Raw genomic sequence first — 13,801 nt, forward strand, 5'->3', positions numbered from 1 at the left:
TAACACAGTTACCCTAGGCCAGCCACTGACCTATCACTGGTTTCTCGTTAGAAAGAACTTTACTGTTGCAATCATGTAAACTCTTTTTTTTACCAAATCCTACCCGAGTTTGTAGACCTGCTCTCTGAAACTGTCCATTCGGACTCTCTTAGACGGATTACAAATGAAAGACGAGTTCAACTACAGCAAACAATGCAGCAGCATCGTTTGGGAAGATCTGAACCAAGCCCCCAGGAAGTGTGCCGGACGTGGAAGCACATTGTTGTAGTGGCCAAACGGTGGTACTACATCTTCTGTCAGTCTGTGACGTCACTGGTCCCAAAAATGCTTTCCCATTGACTAACATCGGGAAATAGACGTATTGAAATCAGCGGATATTTTTTATACTACACAAACTACCCAGTACAAACACTTTAATAGTGTGTAATTGAATCATTAGGGTCTTAAAGTTGTAAAATCAAAAGCCTAAAGTTATTTTCGCTCGTTATTCATCTACTGAGCCGAGAGCGGGAAATCAGAGGCGGGGTTTAAGGGGAAACTCAGTCCGCATGCTCTTTGAACCCCTGGGTGTATAATAGGAACTGGATACAGCGTTGGAGGCGGGACTTCGTTCTTTCCTATGAGAGCTGCAAATTGGCGCATGAAGACAAAATACCCTGAGATTCTCCAGAGCAAAACGGCAAATTACCAATCATGCCTGGCTCTCCCATAGCACAGAGCGTGCGCAGTTGAGTTTCCCCTTAAGCCCCGGCCCCGATCTCCCACTTTGGGTCAGTACGGAGAGAGAAAATAAATCTGGATTCAGCTTTTAGTGTATTTTACAACTTTAAGGAGCTAATGTTTTAATAAGGGCTATAAAAGGGTTTTTACAGACGTCTCTTTCCCAATGTAAGTCAATGGGAAAAAGTCTTTCTTGGCCGGGTGACGTCAGGGACTGATACGGAAGTTGTAGTACCTGCTGTTTGGCCACTACGAATATTTTCTCAAAGTCCAGAGGACTTCCTGGGGCCTTGTTTGAACCACATATGGGTACTTTAGCTCTCGAAAGCCCGGCATGATGGGTAATTTGTGACGTTTTCAGCTCTCATATGAATGAATAAGTCCCTGCTGTATCTTGTCACAGCCATGATCTGAAGAGACTAAATCCAGCAGCTGATCTGTATTAATATAAATCAGTCAGTGAGGAAACATGTTTTCTTTTAAATTGGGTGAGTCAACCCTTTAAAGTCTGAACTCCTGAAACATCTTGTTTTGTTTGGTTTGTTTTTTAATAACAAATGTATTTTGGATGGTGGATGTAAAAAGATAGTCTTTCATACGTGTCTTATCAAGTATGAAAGACTATGTGAAAAAATAATAATTATATATATATATAATTATTATATAATCTATTTATAATTGGAAATGTATGTTGTATGTATACATACATTTAGATGTACATTGGTTTTAAAGAGAAAAATAAATATATGAAAATAAATAAAATAAATATAAAAATATATATAAATAATTTAGTTTTTGGGAGAAGGGATGGGATTTAATAAGTGTTAACTTCTTCCCACCCCTTTTCGGATGCGTAATCAGGTAGATCAACTGTTTAAATATAATTTGTCAGTTAATAATGTTTTTTGTTTATCAGTTTGATTCTGTTGAAGTTTGTATGGTATCATAATTCTCTTGTTTCATTTCATTATTATTATTATTTTTTGTATGATTGTTTTACACATTCAAAATAAATCAAATCAAATCAATAATCTCCATCAAATAGTAAGTGGGACTTTTTTAGTTTGGCAATTCCCAATCATTATCCGTCTCTGATATCCACAGCTACGGTCAGTTAACAAGCCTTTTTAATTCAGCACAGCATTCATTACTTTAAGAATTGTCCGACCACAGAGAGTCTGACAGGTGCAGCAATTGAGTCACATCCTGTGGAAACTACTTTCTGATTGATTGAACGGGATTAGAACAATTGCCCGCTTGTAGATAATATCATAATTCCAGCTGCCTCACATCTCCATTGATTCCCCCGCTCATTGCTATGCAGAGGCTGGTGGAGTCAGGAAGTTTACAGAGAGCGGAGAGTATGAAGGATGATGCACAAACTTTGCAGCGAAGGCTGCAGTGAAGCTAAAAAGACTAATCTGTCTTGCCATGCATGAAAAACACCATTAATTCTGTTCAAGGCAACATCTTATAAATGTGTTACTTTACAGAACTGGCGTGTCAACACGTTCCTGGTTACAAATCGCAGGGTGGCTTTTTTATGACCTTTGAGAGAAAACACTGAAATCAACCTGATAAAATATTCCTCAGTGAGTTGGTTGATTAAGGCCTGCGGAGGAGCCACAGTAAATGTATCTAAATTGAAAATTATTTCTTACGTTTGAAATAGATTTTAGTGTCAAGTGTCTGGGGGAGTTGATGTACTTTCTCAATCAGATGGAGAAGGGAATAGGTTACTTAGAAGAGCATCGTGAGTAAAAGGCTGCCACAAACCGTACGCATCTCATCCTTCTTTCCTGTGCTGGAAGAAGTACTCAGATAAAGTACTCCATTACAAGTACAAGTGCTGATTGCAAAAACCTTAGAAAAAGTACACAAGTATCTGCATATAAATATAATGAAAGTAAAAAAAGTAATTTTCAGAATAATATAAAGTAGGACAGAACCAAAATAAAAGTACTCAGAATCAGATACCTTTAATCGTCCCACAGAGGGGACATTTTCATTATTACAGCAGAAAGAGCCAAAGACAGCTTAATGTTACACCAAGATATTAAAATATATATATATATACAAGAATCACACAATTTACCAAATGCACAGAAATATAACTCAGAAACCATTCTGAGTATAGCAGCCAGATATGTATTGCACAGTTATTAACACAACAGGGGGTGTTATAGTCAGTGTTGTAATATGTGTGGGGGTCTACCGGGGGCCATGATGGTTATAGAGTCTGACCGCTGCAGGAAGGAAGGACCTGCGGTATCTCTCCATGAGACACCGCGGGTTCAGCAGCCTGTCGCTGAAGGAGCTGCACAGTGCGGACAGGGTGTCCTGGAGGAGGTGGGACACATTGTCCAGCAGGGAGGACAGCCTGGCTGCCATTCTCCTGTCTCTCACCACCTCCACAGTGTCCAGAGGACTCCCCAGGACAGAGCTGGCCTTCTTTATTAGTCTGTTCAGTCTCTTCCTGTCAGCAGCCGTGATGCTGCTGCCCAGCAGGCCACGCCATCAAAGATGGCTGATGCAACCACAGAGTCAAAGAAAGGCTGAAGGAGTGCCCCCTTCACCCTGAAAGACCTCAGTCTCCTCAGCAGAAAGAGTCTGCTCTGTCCCTTCTTGTAGAGAGCAGCAGAGTTATCGGACCAGTCCAGTTTGTTGTTCAAACTCCATCCATTCTGCTCGTTATGCAGAATGGATGTTTTCACAGTATTATATCATTATGTTTCTTATATTTTCATGTTTTTACACCTGTAAGGGCATTTGAGTATTTTAGTTTGTCCATGTGGAGCAGTTTAGATACTTGAAATACTGTTTGGATTTGTGGTAGAATACTGCATTATACCATATCAGCATATCATGAGTTTTTATTATCTAGAAAGTAACTGTGAATGTTTCATAAATGTAAGTAAAAGTATGACTTTGCCTCTGAAATGTAGCCAAGTAGAAGTTTTAAGAAGCATTAAATGGAAATACTCAAGTACAAATACTGTATGTCAAAATAGCACTTACTGCAAGTAACCTGAGTGAATGTGCTTTCAACCACTGGCTCTGACGCCCCTCCACACATCACCCCCGCTCTGCTATCACAAGGAGACTGAACACAAAGTCATTCCATTTATGCTAAAAGTACAAATACTATGGTCTTAAAGTACTCCACTACAAGTAAAAGTCCTGATTTTAAAATGTTACTCATGTAAAAATAGAATCAGCAACAAAAACTACTGAAAGTACCAAAGGTAAAAGTACTCATTATTCAAAATGCCCCATTTCAGTACAGAGGTATTATCAGCTCAATGTACTTCAACTATTTCTAAAAGTACTTGTGCAGTATTTTTACTGCTTTTACAGTTGTTATACATGTCAAGCATTTTAGTATTGTAGTTGGTCATTGTGGTTTACTGTAGGTACAAAGTAAAGAGTAACTGTGTGAGGATCTCAGTTTCTGTATTTATAGTTTACAGTTTTATTTTGAAACGTTTCTTGTTTTGTCTTTTCCTGTCTTGTCTAGTTTACTTCCTGTCTTTAGTTTCTGTCCTGTCTGATTGTCTGATCGTGCTCACCTGTTGCCCCTGTGGTTCACCTCCCCCTTCCCAGCTGTGTCTTGTCTTGTGATTACCCTCCTCTGTATTTAGTCTGGTCTTTCCTTTGTGTTCTTTGTCGTGTCATGGTCGTTTGCCTGTTCCTTGTAATGATTTGGATCTCCCTGGTCAGCCCTCCCTTTTCCACCCGTTTGTCTGCGTTTTAATTTTGATACTTTTCCTTTGTTGTGCTTTTTTCTGCATTTTGTTATCAGCTTTTTTTATAAATAAAAGCTCGCCCTTCGTTATACGTCTGTAACCCTGCCTCCTCTATTGGTTCTGCGCTTGGGTCCTTTTCCCCCAACCATGATAAACTGGGTGTGAAATTAATTGTAATGGAGTAAAAAGTAAGGTTTTGCCTCAGAAATGTAGACGGTAGAAGTTTGAAGTAGCATTACATGGAAATAAAAGTCCAATACTTGAGTAAACGTTTTCTCCACCACTGGCTCTGACCCACCTCCACACATCACCCCTATCCCAAGGAGACTGAACACAAAGTCACTCCACTTATGCTAAAACCCATTACAAAAAGATCACTGCTGGGCATGAGCCGCAGATGAGGGTGAATGAATAGTTATGTCATTATCTGCCCGTTCCACTCAGGCCCCACTGTGCCTTCCACCAGGATAATTCATCTTTGTGTCCTTGCTCAGATACGCGGAGCTGATTTAGTTCTCAGCGGGGGGTCGCCCACCTCAGAGCCCCAGTCTGCTGAGGAGTCTACAGGCGCTGGGGTTGAACTGCAGCAGGGCCCCGCTGAGGAGCTTTGTTTAAACAGTGTCGCACTGTATTACCCAACTTAATGGAGACTCCATCCCCGGCCCGGCCTCAGCAGCTCATGTATTTATATTGGGTTATCTGCTCTGCATGTCGTGCACAGGGCAGCGGGCCCAGCCTGTAGGAAGCGGGCTGCAGGATAAAATGGGTCCAGAAATTGGGAAAATCTGACCTCTGAATGTGGGTGAAGAGCAAATCTCATTTACTTGGCTTTTAACCGACGTATTGAAATGAAATGTTGATCCAAGAAAAGGCCAGCAAACAGTTTAAATGAAGGAGAAATATAATTATGAAAGCAATGGTTTGCAGGCTTAAGTTTTGAAATGCTGATTTATAAAGGAAGCTGGTATAGGAATAGTCACACAGTTATAGAAAGGAAGATGTATCATGTCTTATGTCAACAGTTTTTCTTTTAGCACCATGCCTGAAACAGTCGATCAGCTTGGAAGGAAAAGGTAAAGCTAAAAAGCGTTTGGCACCAAAAAAACCACAATGAAAATGTTTTGGGCTCATAATGTGTTTGTAAATTGGCCAAATAAAACAGCTAGTGTGTTTAACTTGGAATCCTAGAAAGCCCGGATCAGCAGAACTGCCATCAGTCCAGATGTTCAACATCAGTCTGGACATTGGCAGCTCTCAGCCCACTAAAAAGGCTATAGTCACAGCAGTATGGAATCACTGCTGTAACTATAGCACCCCCCACAGTAGATACAATGGTCAGAACATGTGAAGCTCAACACACACTTATACAACTACAACTAAGCCTACTCTTCACAGGGGAATTCAGTCTCTTTGTGTTTTTTGATATGATAATAAAAACTGAAAGGTCTTGTCGGTAATGTCTGTGGTGTGGAACTTTCCCTGGAGCCGGTGAGACAGAAGGCCAGTTCTCCAGGTGAGGCAGGACCACTCTTCTGTGTGAGAGTATCAATTTTACTCGAGTAAAGAATCTGAACACTTTCTCCCCCACTGCTGCTCCTCAGGCAGTGTAGGTCCACACAACAGCAGTGTGTCACCTGAACGTGTTAAAAAAACTTGTTTTCACTGCAAACATATAAGATATAATAACCTAAAAACTAACAAAGCAGTGAGATATAGGGTCCTCTTTTTAGAAAATGCATGTTAAGTATCTTGTTAAGTCAAACCTTATTTTGATTTGGATCTCATATAACTTTTTTTTTGTAACTGTCAAGGTTTTTAAGCTGCTGTGATATTTGTAGAAGATGGATCATCTAGTTTAAGAAATAAAAAACATTTTTTAATTGGAAAATCACCAATATGCTGGTAAAATATTGTTACAACAATATACAAGCTCATTAAAACTTGTGATTTATCTAAATATCCTATCTTATTTCAAGAAATTGTACCAGGAAATTTTTTATTATTCTTTACTTGATTTGGAGCATTTTTTCCAGTGTATTCCTTTGACCTTCAAATCAATGCTCACTGGGTTGCCAGTTAGTTTAGCTTCTCTTCCTCTGCTGTTCACAAACTAACTCCTGAATGAGGCAGTAGCAGCCTTTGGAGTTGGCCGTGTGTATGTGTGTGTGTGTGTGTGTGTGTGTGTGTGTGTGTGTGTGTGTGTGTGTGTGTGTGTGTGTGTGTGTGTGTGTGTGTGTGTGTGTGTGTGTGTGTGTGTCTGTGTGTGTCTGTGTCTGTGTCTGTCTGTGCGTCGGTGCTCTCTGCATTAAGTCTTCAGACACCCTCTCCTCCGCCAGCCACCTCTTTACTATGCACGCTGCTATTCTGCTTCCATAAGCAGAAATGGTGAGCGCGGAGGGGCCCGGGGATGTAGTTTAATCTCTACATCTCTCGGAGCACGGCAGGCACCACAACATGAGCCTGTGATATAATCCTCGGTTTCTGCATGCCGCTGACACTCCTCTGCAGATCCTCCAAGACAAAGAGAAGTTGTATCGACAGCGAGTCAGAGCGCAGCGATTGTTTTATTTACCTGCCCCTGGCTGTGGCTCGGGTTGTTGTTGAAAAATCAGCCTGGAAAACAATATCAGCCCCAAAAACGTTGACATGTATTTTATTGTTACCGAACAACTGATGTATGTAGCGGCAGAGGGGAACCATAAAGCACCTTGTGACATCAGTAAGCAATCTGTCCTCAGCATTGTGTGCAATTGTTTCCCTCTGGGGGGGGGGGGGGTTTGAACACAACAGCCAGGCGATGTAAATCAAAAAGAAGGGTGTACGAGTACTGTAAACCGCTGCAGCACACACACACTGCCTCTTCTGAATGATAAACACACACAGAGTGCAGCACAAACCCTAAAATAAACAGGACGCGGAGAACCAGATGTAATCGTGTAGTTTTCTGTAATCTACTTTGCCCTGCACCCGGCTCAGACGACGGCAGATTATTTGATTTATATCACAATCTGTAATCCCCTCAGTACACAGTATCAGTAACAATAAAAGGAAAGGCTGTTTGCTAAGGGTGTGTGGGGTGTGATACAAAGCGCTCCATCAGTGATATGATAGAGTCTTAATATCTGTGGGATACACACAGCTTTACTCCGCACCGAGCTAACGGGCACAGCTAACCCTTCTCAGTGAAGGGGAGCTTTCCATTTCCTCAGAGAACGATGAGTGTGATGATTTGATGGGCAGATCAGATTCACACTCATGATGAATAACAAACAGAGGAAACCGAAATTGACTTTGTATGTCCTCGGTATTGATGTTTGCCATCTGAATGACAAGATGGCCATTTCCTTTTTATCATGACATCATCTCCTCAGTTTGTATTGTGTGTGTCCCAGTGGGGGTGCAACCTCTATTCCGACATCCCCCTATAACGACATACCCCTAATACGATACAATTTTAGTACCGCCATTCCAACAGTTTAGTAGGCCTACCGCCATTCCGACAGTCTACCCAGGCGCGTTGGGGCATCGTCTTCTTTCATTTTTGTTTGTGTGTCTTTTTAACATATACTTTTTTAACATATTCAGTTTATTTTGTATAATATAGCCTATTGTTGTAATGGATGCACTGACTGGTTAGCACTCAATTTCGTTGTTGTCCGATCGCCCTGCATCCGATCCAAAAAGGGAGTCGCTCAAAGAAAGTTAAAGCTATGCAAGCCATCGAGGCTGCTCCCAATTCTGCAGAGCTGAAGGGATGACGATGGAGAGACTTGGAGGAGCAGTTGTGGTGGATTCGGGAGGGCTATCAGAAGCGTCCATGTGGGAGGAGGGGGGCCCTGCGCGTCTGACAGTGTCAAAAGTGGCACATTTAAAAAAGAATATGGAAATGCCTCTACTCCGACCATTCGACGTCAATGTCGGAGTAGAGGTATGTCGGAATAGCAGCATGTAACCGTTCCAGTGTGTGTGGTCATCTCTTCCTCATCATAGCAAAGCAAATTAAATGTGGAAATATTTCCCTGGAACAGAGACATTTCTGACACAAATCAAATCAAACGTAACTCAAAGTGCTTCACACACCAAACCCATACGACAATTTGCAAACAATATAAATTACTATCTCACCTTTCGCAGGTGTAACCAGAGTAACACATACTGTAGCTTTGTGATTAGAAAAAACCCACTAACTCAATAAAAAAGGACTCAAAGAATACATTAAAAACACTTATAAAAATAATATAAATAAAAATATCAAAACTTTAAGTTGGACGAAGTTGGACGCTAAATTGAGGATTAAATATATGTTGACATTGTTTGCCTATGCAGGTAAGTGCTTTTTTACAAAACTACAATTCCACTTTCAAATTCATCCCGCCAAAAAAGCCCCAAAAAATAATCTTTAAAAACTAAAGTGGTTCTAAATATTCAGACACGTTCTGAGCTGTCTCTCCAAGCGGGCTGGAGGGAAGCAAATTTCTGGACCAAAAATTGACTTGCGGACGAAGTTGGACAGGAGGTCATTTTTTTTTACGTGATGATGGTTCCCCTGTCAAATACATCCCACCAAAAAAGTTTTTACTTTAATTTAATGTATTATGTCAACAGGTTGCACATAACTGTATAAAGTTAGTTGAAAGCAATAATATTAGGTTGTACCTATCAGAACTTAATCTTATTGCTTTCACCTAACTTAATACAGTTATGTGCAACCTGTTGACATAATACATTTAATTAAATTGAAAGTTCCAGTTTTTTCAGTGCTAGGACATCTATTTAAAGTCCATCAGAGTAGATGAGGAAATAAAACATCAAGGAATGGATGGAGAGAGGCGGACAGAGTGAGCGGGAGTGAATGCAGGACCAGGCCTCTGACAGAGCTCTTCTTAAGTGATCAGCACAGATCAAAGAAAGATCATGAACACAAACTTCTCTTCTTGTCACAGTAAGTTGGGGGCACAGTGGAGATTGACAGGCAGCCACAGATTGACACTGACCTGTGGAATTTAAGGGTTTAAAGGAGCTGATGAAAGAGTGTGCTCCCATCATCACAGTATACAGTTCGCTCTGGCTCCTTCGACTTTATTTATCCCACCGCTCATTCTTTTAACCTTCCCTCTGCTTTCATCTCCCCGCTCGGTCTAACTCAGACCTGACTTCTCTCCAGCTCTTCCCTGCCGTCCTCTCATCTCCTCTCTTTCATCTCTCCTCCTCCCCTCTTCCTGTTTCCTTACCCGCAGTCATTTCTTCTTCTGTCTTTCTGATTGTGCCTCCCTCTAACATTGTCTTCTTCTTTGCCCTTCACCTTCTTTCCTACATTCACTTTAAAAAAAAAATCCTTTTCTGTTCTCGCCCCTGTCCTCATTTGATTTCTTTATTTCCCCACATCTCTTCTTCCTCTCTTCTGTCCTATTTCCTTTCTTCCTGTAACCTGTCTCCTGTCCTGCCCTTCCCTCCCCTCCCCTCCTCTCTCAGCCTGCTGTCAGTCAGTGGAGAGTAAACACAGTGCCGTCCCGTTCGAACCCCTTCCATCACACGGCCACTTTATACCCACAGCTGTCAGTGTGTGTACAGTGTGCAGCTGTGTGCAGGTGTGTATGTTGGTGTTGATCCAGCTGGAGTGTGTAAGTGTAGGATTATCCAAGTATCACATTAGGATGAACAGTAAGTTAACAAATATAGACACTGCTTTAGCATGTCTTCCTCCTTAGTATTTGTTGGAATGATCGTCATCATGTACTATTGTGTGTGTGTATGTGTGTGTGTGTGTGTGTGTGTGTGTGTGTGTGTGTGTGTGTGTGTGTGTGTGTGTGTGTGTGTGGTGTTAAGGCGTCAAAGCAGGCCTACACACACACGTACGCACACATGCACACACACACACACACACACACACACACACACACACACACACACACACACACACACACACACACACACACACACACACAGGCTTTCTGCCACAGACTCCTCTCAATGTGAACACACAGACACACTTGTTTCTATCAGGTAATCTATCAGTGATGCATCACATCAAAATATCATCATCAGTATGACGTTAATTTACAGATGTAATCAGTACAGTTCTTTCAAATTAATATAATTTCCCCACATCTCCACTGGATATAAATGGTATAATAACTTGTCCGTATTTGATAAGCTCCATTTTCCACTGTAAGTATTGCAGCTACTACGAAGACAATTAGAAAATCGTTTAGTCGATTGGTAAGTATCACAGATTAAATTCAATCAATACATTTCACTTTGATTTAATCTGGTCAAAAACATTTTTATTTCCCTGTATCATAACAGGGACAGCACCTGACCAAAGTTCATTTCAGTGGTGTAAATTATCTAAGTACAGTTACTCAAGTACTGTAGTTAAGTACAATTTTGAGGTACTTGTACTTTACTTGAGTATTTACATTTACGCTACTTCGTACCTCTACTCCACTTCGATTCAGAGAAGTACTAGCTACTATATAAATTATTTTTGACAATTCCTGCAAGATTCTTGTGTGAGTTTGTTCCCTCATGGTTGAATGCACTTATTGTAATTCGCTTTGGATAGAAGCGTCAGCAAAATGAAATGTTATATGAAAATATGAAGGTAGCAGCAGGTGATAACATAAATAGTGTTTGAGAATTAAAAAGTGTATATTGGACCGGGCACAGTCATCTCTCCAACAGTCGTATAATAGTCTGAGTGGAGTGGAATGGCAGACAGTAAAACCATAAAATGAATTGTAAAACAGTATAAAGTACACTGTTGGGTACACATTTCACAGAAGAAATATATAGTTATCTTATATAATTAGACACTGTTGCCACCATGGGGCCTCTTCTCTGCACCCTGCCCCAGTATCACAGCAGGGGCTACGTTAGGGCTCATGTCCAGAAAGCACCTTTTTCTGGCAGAAAGGTGCTGGCAGAGGTCGCTCCCAGCGTTTCATTAACAAAAACCTCCCAGCACATGGTTATTTTGTCTATGACAACAATATGTCAATAACAACAACTCTCTTGTATGACTGACGAGCATGTTTCTTATCCTTTGTTTACGCTACTATATATATTTTTGTTGTTTTCTCACAGTCTGAGAGCCTTAGGGTGAGGGAGGAAGACGATTGTCACTACCAGATGTGACTACCCGATTTGCACTGCGAAAGCGCGAGTTGGTCAACCATAAACTTATAAACTATATATAGCTCCAGAAAAAATTAAGAGGCCTCTCCATATTTTCTTAAATCTTTATCTCTTCATGTATGGCAGCTATCCAGTGTCTGTTGAATTCCAACACAGAGAAATGTTGTCAGTAGTTTACAGAATACAATAAAAAATAAAAATAATAATCATTTAACTCAAAGACATACCTACAAATATGAAAAACAAGAGAAAAGGATAATGCTGAAGTGGTCTATAATTTTTTTCCGGGGCTGTATATTAATAAATCGCATTGGTTTATGATCACATTTTTATATGTTAATGTGGTGGGGAGGCATCTCCCACTCCAGTGGGTGACAGAACTTATGAAGTTTCTACACATGGAGAAAATAAAGTGCACTTTGGGTGGCTCCACTTGTAAAATGTATAGGACATGGCAACCATTTTTACGTGTACATGAAGAGTTTGAAACTGTATACGCTTCCCTAACTGATTCATCATTTTTTATTTATAAAAAATAACGAATTAGAATACAGATTTAGTCAACAATGACTAACATATCAAAAAATTGTTTGTTTGTTGTTTTTTGTTTACGTTTTTGTGCTGTGATTTCAACCATTTGTTTGTCTATCATTTTAATGTTTTTCGACTATCGATGTTGTCTTCTTATTCTGTGGGCGGGGGGGGTTAAGAAAAATGGACAACCTGCATACCTGTTTTTTATCTTTGACACGGTATGTGTTGTTTTAGAAAAAGGAAAATAAAGTTTAAAAAAGAAATAAAAAAGAGGCTGTCGCTCAGAAAGAGGCGCTGTGTGGACACGGGCCCTTAGGTACACTTGAAACAAGCTGCAGTGCTATCGGATATCCATGTCTTCCTGTTAACCTGCTGGAGGTAAATGGCGCATGGCCCTGTCGGTTGTGACTGTGCCTGTAATTGGTTTTTGATCAGCGATTGTCCCATGAAAAAGAGCCTGCTATCTGTCTGACATGAACACAGAACCTGCCAATTAGCCTCCTCCATTGATTCAGAGAGGAGCAGTCAGTGAAAAACACATTTAAAGGGATTACTCAGAACACTGCTTTTTAGAACTTAACACCAGCGTCTAAAATTCTATAATTGGTACTTGGTTCTTGTGTCAGTGGAATGCGAAAAAAAAAAAAAGTTGAATCTACTCGCCTGTTGAAATAAAACTGCAGCGAAAAAGCGGCTATCACAAAAAGAGCGTGGGGAGGGGTAAACACAGGTTTAGATTAAGTTCTAGAGATGAGGAGCAGTGACAAAATGCCCTGATGGTTGCTGAGGGTCTTGAAAAATGGAGCACCAGATGTGAAGATGAGGGATAACATCTGATGATAAGATCAGATGCTCTCACATTCAAGATCAAAAGCTGTCCTCCATGCTTTGCTAACAGCAAACAGCACAGCTATTATCCTAAATACAGCTCTGCAAACATTACTCAACACTTGTGCCAACAAATTTCATCCAGAGGAGAGGCTGACACATGTTCAGAGTGTTCCAGTAGGAAACAAAAACTCTCTTCACTGGAAACCTGTCATAAAATGGTTGTTTCAACATTCTGTATTCGTGTAGAGATGATACTTGATCACAAATGACTCTATACGGCAGGCCTTAGGCTAATGTGTCATTCAACAAAAATGTCAGCCAAGAGTAAAAAAAAGAGAGAAAAAGGAGAAATTTGAAAGCACAGAGCTTTACTGTAAGTCCTGCTGTCAGAATTCAGCAGACAATACAAGAACAAATGTGTCAGCTGGCCTGTTAGAGAACTCAAACTTTCAGAAAAGTATTCATCAGATGCAAAGCTGTGCCAAATCAAAGCTGAACTGTGACAGAAAGTGAAAGTGATAGGTGCCTAGAAAGTCTCTGTAAATCAAAGAGGCCAATGACTAATGGAAGGCAATGGGACATGACAGTGACAGAGACACACTGTAATCCAGAGGCAGCTGCAACTAAACAGCCAAAATACACTGACCATAATCTAAATAATTGATTAGAAAAAAAGTTTAAAAAAATAAAATAAGAATAAGAATCAGAAACAAGTGTGTGCCATAAAAGGCATTGCTTTGGTTTGCATGTTGCATTCAACAAAGTAAGAAAAATAGGTCTGTTATAAAAACTACTTTAAAGTATTATAAGACTAAAAAAAAAGAGAACTATAT

General features: G+C 40.4%; 1 protein-coding gene across 2 annotated transcripts in view; it reads right to left on the minus strand.

Moving 5' to 3' along the window:
- LOC134870920 (carbonic anhydrase-related protein 10) overlaps nucleotides 1–13,801 on the minus strand; it is a 316,734-nt gene that overhangs the window by 235,884 nt on the left and 67,049 nt on the right. The gene's annotated exons all lie outside the window — the stretch shown is intronic.

The sequence above is a fragment of the Eleginops maclovinus genome, chromosome 10 (genome assembly GCF_036324505.1).
Source record: "Eleginops maclovinus isolate JMC-PN-2008 ecotype Puerto Natales chromosome 10, JC_Emac_rtc_rv5, whole genome shotgun sequence".
NCBI classification, from domain to species: domain Eukaryota; kingdom Metazoa; phylum Chordata; class Actinopteri; order Perciformes; family Eleginopidae; genus Eleginops; species Eleginops maclovinus.